Genomic DNA, 8,920 nt, shown 5'->3' on the forward strand with positions numbered 1-8,920 from the left:
CTTCGAACTTGGAGTAGAAACTCCATTGGATACATGCAAGACATGAGCTTATGACTAATCCATGATATATCTCTTATAATAACTATCATGTCTTGGATATATTTGCACCTTGCATGTTGCCTAACCCATGTAGGTGCTTGGTTGAATCTAATTCCATGAGATTGCGACTCACTCACATCTTGAGCAATCTCTACAAGACCAAGACTCTACACAATAGTGGTTGAAGACAAGGAAGCACAAAACCATTCAAACATATCCTTTGACAAATTCATGATTGTCATTTTTGGATACACAAGTGCTCTTCCTTGCAAGAACTAACCCATGTAGGTAGATGAACTCAAACTCCAAGTGGTGCTCCCAACTCTTGATGAGCTACATCAACCTTGAGCACCCACACAAGTTCAACTACATGAGCAAGAACCACACCACCACCCAAGGTATGTTATTCCATCTTAGAGAAGCTTTACTCCAAGACATGAGTCAAAGCAACTTAACAAGGTGAGAATACATCAAGATGCTTAAACGAAAAATGGTAACCCCATTTTGAGCTTAAAACGATGAGTATGACCTACGATCAAGTGTCCTCACTTGACTCCTAAGTCAATATACTCTAACATAGGTGACTGTGTCACCGCCCAATTCTAGGTGAAGTTCTCTTGTGTTCTTTTCTGAGTTATTGCATTTGTCCCTTGCATATTTGTTTCCTTCTTTTTCAAACAAAAAAAACTTCATCTAGAAACTTTCATTTTTTTTGGTTTTTTCTGCATATTTCTGCATCAAATTCCTTGCAAATCTTTGTGAGATCTTACTTGACTAGTGAGCTGAGGTGACCAGTGTTTTTCTCTGTGATGAACTCGGTTTCACCGAATTGCCATTTTCGGTCCAACCGAATCCCTTCGGTACTACCGAAACATGCCACTCGGTGCCACCAATTTCGCAACAGGAAAAACAGTTTGCCACATGTTCTAATTTCTTCTGATCCAGCTCCACTCAATGAATCTTGTCCTCTACAAGCATCACAGTTTTATTTCCTGCTTTGTACTGAATCTCAAGGACCAAACCTATTCGACGGATTCCAGGAAAAAACCTTCTTGGAAATTGATGTCAAAGGGGGAGAGAGAGATCACATCAAAGCTTATCATCAGGGAGAGAGAGAGATCACATCAAAGCTTATCATCAGGGAGAGAGAGATCACATCAAAAGCTTATCACCTACAAAGGAAAGAAAGTACTAAGGGGGAGAGAATACTCAAGGATCCCATATATTAAGGGGGAGAAAGAAATCTCCAAGGGGGAGAGAATACTCAAGGATCCCAGATGCTTGATGTTCAAGAGGAGAGATGCCACATGTCTTTTTGGGGGAAAGACATGTTCATATGAACTCATTTGAATTAAGTTCTATTCATATCTTTCAGCTCTGATTTTTTGTTTCCTATCTTCTCCCAATATCCCATGTACGATTCAGGGGGAGCAAGACACCTAAGGGAAAGAAATCAGTCAAATTCATTGCATATCTTTATTCTTGGGGACATGTTGAATTCAATGTGGTACCTTGTACTCACTCTCTACATGTCATCCCAGTCTTGGTATTCTTGTGGTTTCTTCTGTTTGCTCTGGCTAGTGGATGTACCTGTGTTATCTAACTTTGTTTGTGCAGGTTCATTTCATCCTAAGCCAACTCAAGACCACAAGGTAAGTATATGCATCAAAATCATGAGTATGAGGAGTTCTTGCTTATGTACATACCGTTTGCAAGAAGGACTCATGAGCATGAAGGTATTTTCCTTGATAATCTTTTGCTCTGGTGCATATGGCCAAGATACATGTAACACATTGCCTACTCTGTCATGGTTATGCTCTCACATGCCTCTATATTTCATATTTACATGAGTGCATACATGTAGGGGGAGCCTATGCTTGTTACATGTCCTTCCAAAGCTTTACTTGCTGTTCTTTATATCTTTATCTAAAGCTTTGATGTATGTTGCCATCAATTACCAAAACGGGGGAGATTGAAAGCACAAGTGCTCCCTAGGTGGTTTTGATAATTGATGACAACATATCTCTTGTTGGACTAACATTTCGATCTAGCATGTTTCAGATAAGTTCAACAATGGAGTGGCATGGACTAAAGGTTGTGGGAACTCCTTCAAGATGCTAAGGATAAAGGATTGGCTAAAGCTTAAAGCTCAAGACTCTTCATTTTATATTTTAGTGATCCAAGATCACATTGAGTCTTTAGGAAAAGCCAATACTATCAAGGAGGGATGAGGTGTTGCTTAATGAGCCTCTTGCTTCATGTGCTTAGTGATATGCTCCAAAACCCTCAGCTACTTTCCCACTTCCACATCTGACCTAAACCCTAAGCCAAACTCGGTCCTACCGATTCTTCCTATCCGGCGCCACCGAGTTTCACTTGTCATAAGCCATTGCCAAACCCTAGCAATTCGGTTCTACCGATAGGGATATCGGTCTCACCGAGATGGGATTGCAAACTCTCTGTTACCTATTGCAATATTCTCGGTCCCACCGAGATTGCAATGTAAATTCAGTGTTTCCTTTTTGTAACTTTTCGGTCTCACCGAAAGAGCAAATCGGTCCCACCGAGTTTGCCTGACCTACTCTCTGGTTAGCTAATTACCAAATTCAGTCTCACCGAGTTTGTGTAATCGGTCTCACCGAGATTACGTTATGCCCAAACCCTAACCATATCGGTCCCACCGAGTTGCATGTCAGTCCCACCAAAAATCTCTAACGGTCACTAGGTTTACATTTTCGGTCCGACCGAGTTTGTTGATTCGGTCCCACCAAGATTGGAAAACTGTGTAACGGTTGGATTTTGTGTGGAGGCTATATATACCCCTCCACCTCCTCTTCATTCGAAGAGAGAGCCATCAGAACACATACACCATTCCAACTCATATGTTCTGAGAGAGAACCACCTACTCATGTGTTGAGACCAAGATATTCCATTCCTACCATATGAATCTTGATCTCTAGCCTTCCCAAGTTGCTTTCCACTCACATCTTCTTTCCACCAAATCCAAATCCTATGAGAGAGAGTTGAGTGTTGGGGAGACTATCATTTGAAGCACAAGAGCAAGGAGTTCATTACCTACACACCATTTGTTACTTCTTGGAGAGTGGTGTCTCCTAAATTGGCTAGGTGTCACTTGGAAGCCTCCGACAAGATTGTGGAGTTGAACCAAGGAGTTTGTAAGGGCAAGGAGATCACCTACTTCGTGAAGATCTACCGCTAGTGAGGCAAGTCCTGTGTGGGCGATGGCCATGGTGGGATACACAAGGTTGCTTCTTCGTGGACCCTTTGTGGGTGGTTGCTTCTTCATGGACCCTTCGTGGGTGGAGCCCTGTGTGGACTCGCGCAACCATTACCCTTTGTGGGTGGAGCCCTGTGTGGACTCTCGCAACCGTTACCCTTTGTGGGTTGAAGTCTCCATCAACGTGGATGTAGGATAGCACCACCTATCCGAACCACGGGAAAAACATCCGTGTCTCAAATTGCGTTTGATCTCTCCAAACCCTTCCCTTTACATTCTTGCAAGTTGCATGCTTTACATTTCGCTGCTCATATACTCTTTGCATGCTTGCTTGATATGTATTGTGCGTGTTGAAATTGTGCCTAAACTCCACTTAAACCAAAAAGCTTAAAAATTGCAACTTTAGCATTAAGTGTCTAACCCCCCCCCCTCTAGACACATCTACTTCTAGATCCTACAAGTGGTATCAGAGCATTGGTCTCCATTGCCTTGGTTTAATCACCATTGGAGGAAGATGGATGTGTCTACTAGGGAGTCTTAGACATAGAGTGCCTATTCTTGATGGAAAGTATTTTCATGAGTGGAAAAATGAGATGCTTGTAATCTTCAATCAATATCGTTTGAACAAGTATATTGCTAGCCCTTGTGCTCTTCATATTGATCCTTTGCATCCTACCCTAGATGAAGATATTGACATGATTCGCAATCTTAGAACTATTGAGCTCATCATTAGAGGATTGCCCAAAAACTTGATTGCTAGTTTGCCTACTCAAAGTTGTGCCTATACTATATGGAAATTTCTTGAGGAACGATTTCCCGATCATTCCTTGAAAACTTTGGATGAAGTTTTCCATAAATCTATTGCCTTGAGTAAGATGAATTCTAGTGATCCTAGTTTTGGTAAATGTCTATTCGAACTTACCAATCTTAAGCATGCTAAAGGAGATGTTGGAATCATTAATGATATCATATTCAAAGCTATAAGAATTCATAAAAGTGACCACTTTGATGATCATTTATCTAATGAATTACCCTCTCTAGGAAATGATGAGTCACAAGATCATGATGAACATGAATATTATGATGATGATGATAGTGACTTCGATCTTGATGATGCAATGAGACATTTTGGTCTTATGGCAAATCTTCGGGGATATGAATCAGGAGGAAAGGAATGGGTTCTTGATAGTGGATGTACTGATCATATGACCGGAGATGAAGAGATGTTTCGTGAGCTTGCTGAAAATGACGGCCCTCGAAATCAGTTTGATGGTGGCCATCTCACATGATAGTTCCATTCAAAATGTCATGCTCGTTGAATCTCTTGGCTACAACTTACTTTCAGTATCTAGACTTGCTGATTTCGGTTTGAATGTCCTATTTACTGAGGTAGATTGCCAAGTATTTCGTCGAGACAATCATAAAATGGTCTTTACGGGTATGCGTAGAGGTGATCTTTACATTGTCGATTTCTCTAAAAAGGCACAACCTAAAACTTGCTTTGTTGCTAAATCCTCAAAAGGTTGGTTGTGGCATAGACGACTAGGTCACGTTGGCATGAGAAACCTTGACAAGCTTATTAAAGGAAATCATATCCTTGGAGTCAACGATGTCATATTTGATAAGGATAGACTTTGCAGTGCTTGTCAAGCAGGTAAACAGGTTGGAGGAAGACATCCCTTGAAGAACATCATGACCACAAGGAGGCCACTCGAGCTACTTCACATGGATCTTTTTGGTCCCAACACCTACAAGAGTCTCGGTGGAAATTCCTTTGGTCTAGTTATAGTTGATGATTTTTCAAGATTTACGTGGGTGTTCTTTCTTAATGACAAGTCGCAGGTCCAGAAGATCTTCAGAAACTTCGCTAGGAAGGCCCAAAATCAGTTTGATGTGAAGATCAAGAAGGTTCGGAGTGACAACGGAACGGAGTTCAAGAACGCAAGTGTGGACACCTTTCTTGACGAAGAAGGGATTTCACACGAGTTCTCGGCTACGTACACACCTCAACAAAATGGAGTTGTTGAGAGGAAGAACCGGACGCTCATCGAAATGGCAAGAACGATGCTTGATGAATACAAGACGCCAAAGCACTTTTGGGCAGAAGCGGTTGAGACAGCTTGTCACGCAACAAATCGCTTATATCTTCACAAGCTACTCGGCAAGACGGCATACGAGCTTCTCACCGGTAACAAACCCCAAGTTGGATACTTTCGAGTATTCGGCTCAAAGTGCTACATTCTTGATAAGCATCATCGTTCAAAGTTTGCTCCTAAATCTCATGAAGGTTTTCTACTTGGTTATGGCTCAAACTCTCACACTTACCGTGTCTACAACAATTTCACCCGAAAGGTTGAAGAGACGGTAGATATGAAGTTTGATGAATCTAATGGCTCGCAAGTAGAGCAATTGCCAATTGATGCAGGAGACAAAGACCCTTCAGAAGCAATTCAAGACTTGTCCATTGGCAAAATTCATCCAACGGAGGTGAAGGAGAGTACTTCATCCGTCCAAGTGGAAGCTTCTACTTCACGACAAGGTGAACCAAGAATCGACACGGAAGCATCCACAAGTGGGACACACCAAGATGAAGAAGACAAGGAAATGCATCAAGACGAACATCAACAACCTCTTTCTCCACCACGACAAGAGAACGACGACGTCAACAATGAAGAAGGCCAAGAAGAAGAACAAGATGAAGAAGATGTTCAACGAAGACCCAAGCAAAAGATCTCACGAGTTCGAGCAAGAATTGCCAAAGATCATCCCGTCGAGCAAATCCTCAATGATATACAAACGGGGAGAATCACTCGCTCAAAAACTCGTTTAGCTAACTTTTGTGAAAACTATTCATTCATCTCTAGCATTGAACCTATGAAGGTTGAAGAAGCATTGGAAGATCCGGATTGGATAAACGCTATGCATGAAGAGCTACACAATTTTGAGAGAAACCAAGTTTGGACATTGGTTGAGAAGCCCGACAACAACCACAACATCATTGGTACCAAATGGGTGTTTCGCAACAAGCAAGATGAAGATGGACAAGTGGTTCGCAACAAAGCACGTCTCGTCGCCCAAGGATACACACAAGTCGAAGGTATGGACTATGGTGAGACATATGCTCCCGTTGCTAGAATTGAGTCCATTCGCATCTTACTTGCCTATGCTAATCACCATAATATCACCTTGTACCAAATGGACATTAAAAGTGCTTTTCTAAATGGTGAAATAGAGGAGGAAGTTTATGTCAAACAACCTCCAGGCTTTATCAATCCTAAGAAACCAAATCATGTTTACAAACTTCACAAAGCTCTTTATGGTCTTAAGCAAGCTCTTAGAGCATGGTATAAATGCTTGACCAAGTTCCTTACTACAAGTGGTTTTGAAATTGGTAAAATTGATTCTACTCTTTTTACTAAAAGGGTTAATGGAGAACTATTTGTATGCCAAATTTATGTTAATGATATCATATTTGGTTCAACTAACCCTCTCTTTAGTGAAAAGTTTGGAAAGCTAATGTCAGAGAAGTTTGAGATGTCTATGATGAGTGAACTCAAATTCTTTCTCGGTTTGCAAATCAGGCAAACTAAGGAAGGTACATTTGTATCTCAAACAAAGTACACCAAGGACTTATTCAAGAAGTTCAATATGCAAGAATGCAAAGGTATGTCTACACCCATGCCTACTAGCGGACATAATGATTTGACCAAAGATGGTGAACCAGTTGATCAAAAGGTTTATCGCTCTATGATTGGTTCATTGTTATACCTATGTGCTTCACGTCCCGATATTATGCTAAGTGTGTGCATGTGTGCACGATATCAAGCTGCTCCTAAAGAATGTCATCTTAAGGCTGTGAAAAGGATAGTGAGATATTTAATCCATACACCAAATTTTGGCATTTGGTATCCTAAGAGGTCTTCTGTTGATCTTGTTGGCTATTCCGACTCGGATTATGCCGGAGACAAGGTTGATAGAAAGTCCACTTCGGGTACTTGTCAATTTCTTGGTAGATCTCTTGTGTCTTGGTCTTCCAAGAAACAAAACTCGGTATCCTTATCCACCACCGAAGCGGAATACATTTCCGCTGGTTCATGTTGTGCTCAATTACTTTGGATGACCCAAACTCTTAAAGATTATGGGATTTATGTGAAACATGTTCCACTACTTTGTGACAATGAAAGTGCTATCAAAATTGGTCATAATCCTGTACAACATTCTCGAACTAAGCATATTGAAGTTCGTCATCATTTCATTCGAGATCATGTTGCTAAGGGTGACATTAATCTTAAGCACGTTCGCACCGATAAGCAATTAGCGGATATATTTACTAAACCACTTGATGAGAAAGTGTTTTGCAGGTTGAGAGGAGAATTGAACATCATTGATGCTTCAAACTTGGAGTAGAAACTCCATTGGATACATGCAAGACATGAGCTTATGACTAATCCATGATATATCTCTTATGATAACTATCTTATGTCTTGGATATATTTGCACCTTGCATGTTGTCTAACCCATGTAGGTGCTTGGTTGAATCTAATTCCATGAGATTGCGACTCACTCACATCTTGAGCAATCTCTACATCACCAAGACTCTACACAATGGTGGTTGAAGACAAGGAAGCACAAAACCATTCAAACATATCCTTTGACAAATTCTATGTTGAGCTTCATGATTGTCATTTTTGGATACACAAGTGCTCTTCCTTGCAAGAACTAACCCATGTAGGTAGATGAACTCAAACTCCAAGTGGTGCTCCCAACTCTTGATGAGCTACATCAACCTTGAGCACCCACACAAGTTCAACTACATGAGCAAGAACCACACCACCACCCAAGGTATGTTATTCCATCTTAAAGAAGCTTTACTCCAAGACATGAGTCAAAGCAACTCAACAAGATGTGAATACATCAAGATGCTTAAACGAAAAATGGTAACCCCATTTTGAGCTTAAACGATGAGTATGACCTACGATCAAGTGTCCTCACTTGACTCCTAAGTCAATATACTCTAACATAGGTGACTGTGTCACCGCCCAATTCTAGGTGAAGTTCTCTTGTGTTCTTTTCTGAGTTATTGCATTTGTCTCATGCATGTTTAGTTTCTTTCTTTAAAAAAAACAAAAAAAAACTTCATCTAGATCTTTCAGTTTCTTCTCTTCTCTTTGTTTTTGTTCTGCATTTTCTACATTTAATTCCTTGCAAATCCTTCAGGTAATTCATTGCAAATCTTTGTGAGATCCTACATGTCTAGTGAGCTGAGGTGACAAGTGTTTTTCTGTGTGAACTCAGTTTCACCGACTTGTAATTTTCGGTCCAACCGAATCTTTTCGGTGCCACCGAAACATATCACTCGGTGCCACCGACTTCGCAACAGGAAAAACAGTATGCCACTTGTTCTATATTTCTTCTGATCCAGCTCTACTCAATGAATCTTGTCCTCCACAAGCATCACAGTTTTATCCATTGCTTTGTGCTGAGTCTCAAGGACCAAACCTATATGACGGATTCCAAAAAGCCCTTCTTGGAAATTGATGTCAAAGGGGGAGAGAGAGATCACATCAAAGCTTGTAGGAGAGAGAGATCACATCAAGGGAGAGAAAAAGTCTCAAGGACCAAACCTACAAGAGAGAAAGTATT

Source organism: Triticum urartu, chromosome 6 (assembly GCF_003073215.2).
Source record: "Triticum urartu cultivar G1812 chromosome 6, Tu2.1, whole genome shotgun sequence".
Taxonomy (NCBI): domain Eukaryota; kingdom Viridiplantae; phylum Streptophyta; class Magnoliopsida; order Poales; family Poaceae; genus Triticum; species Triticum urartu.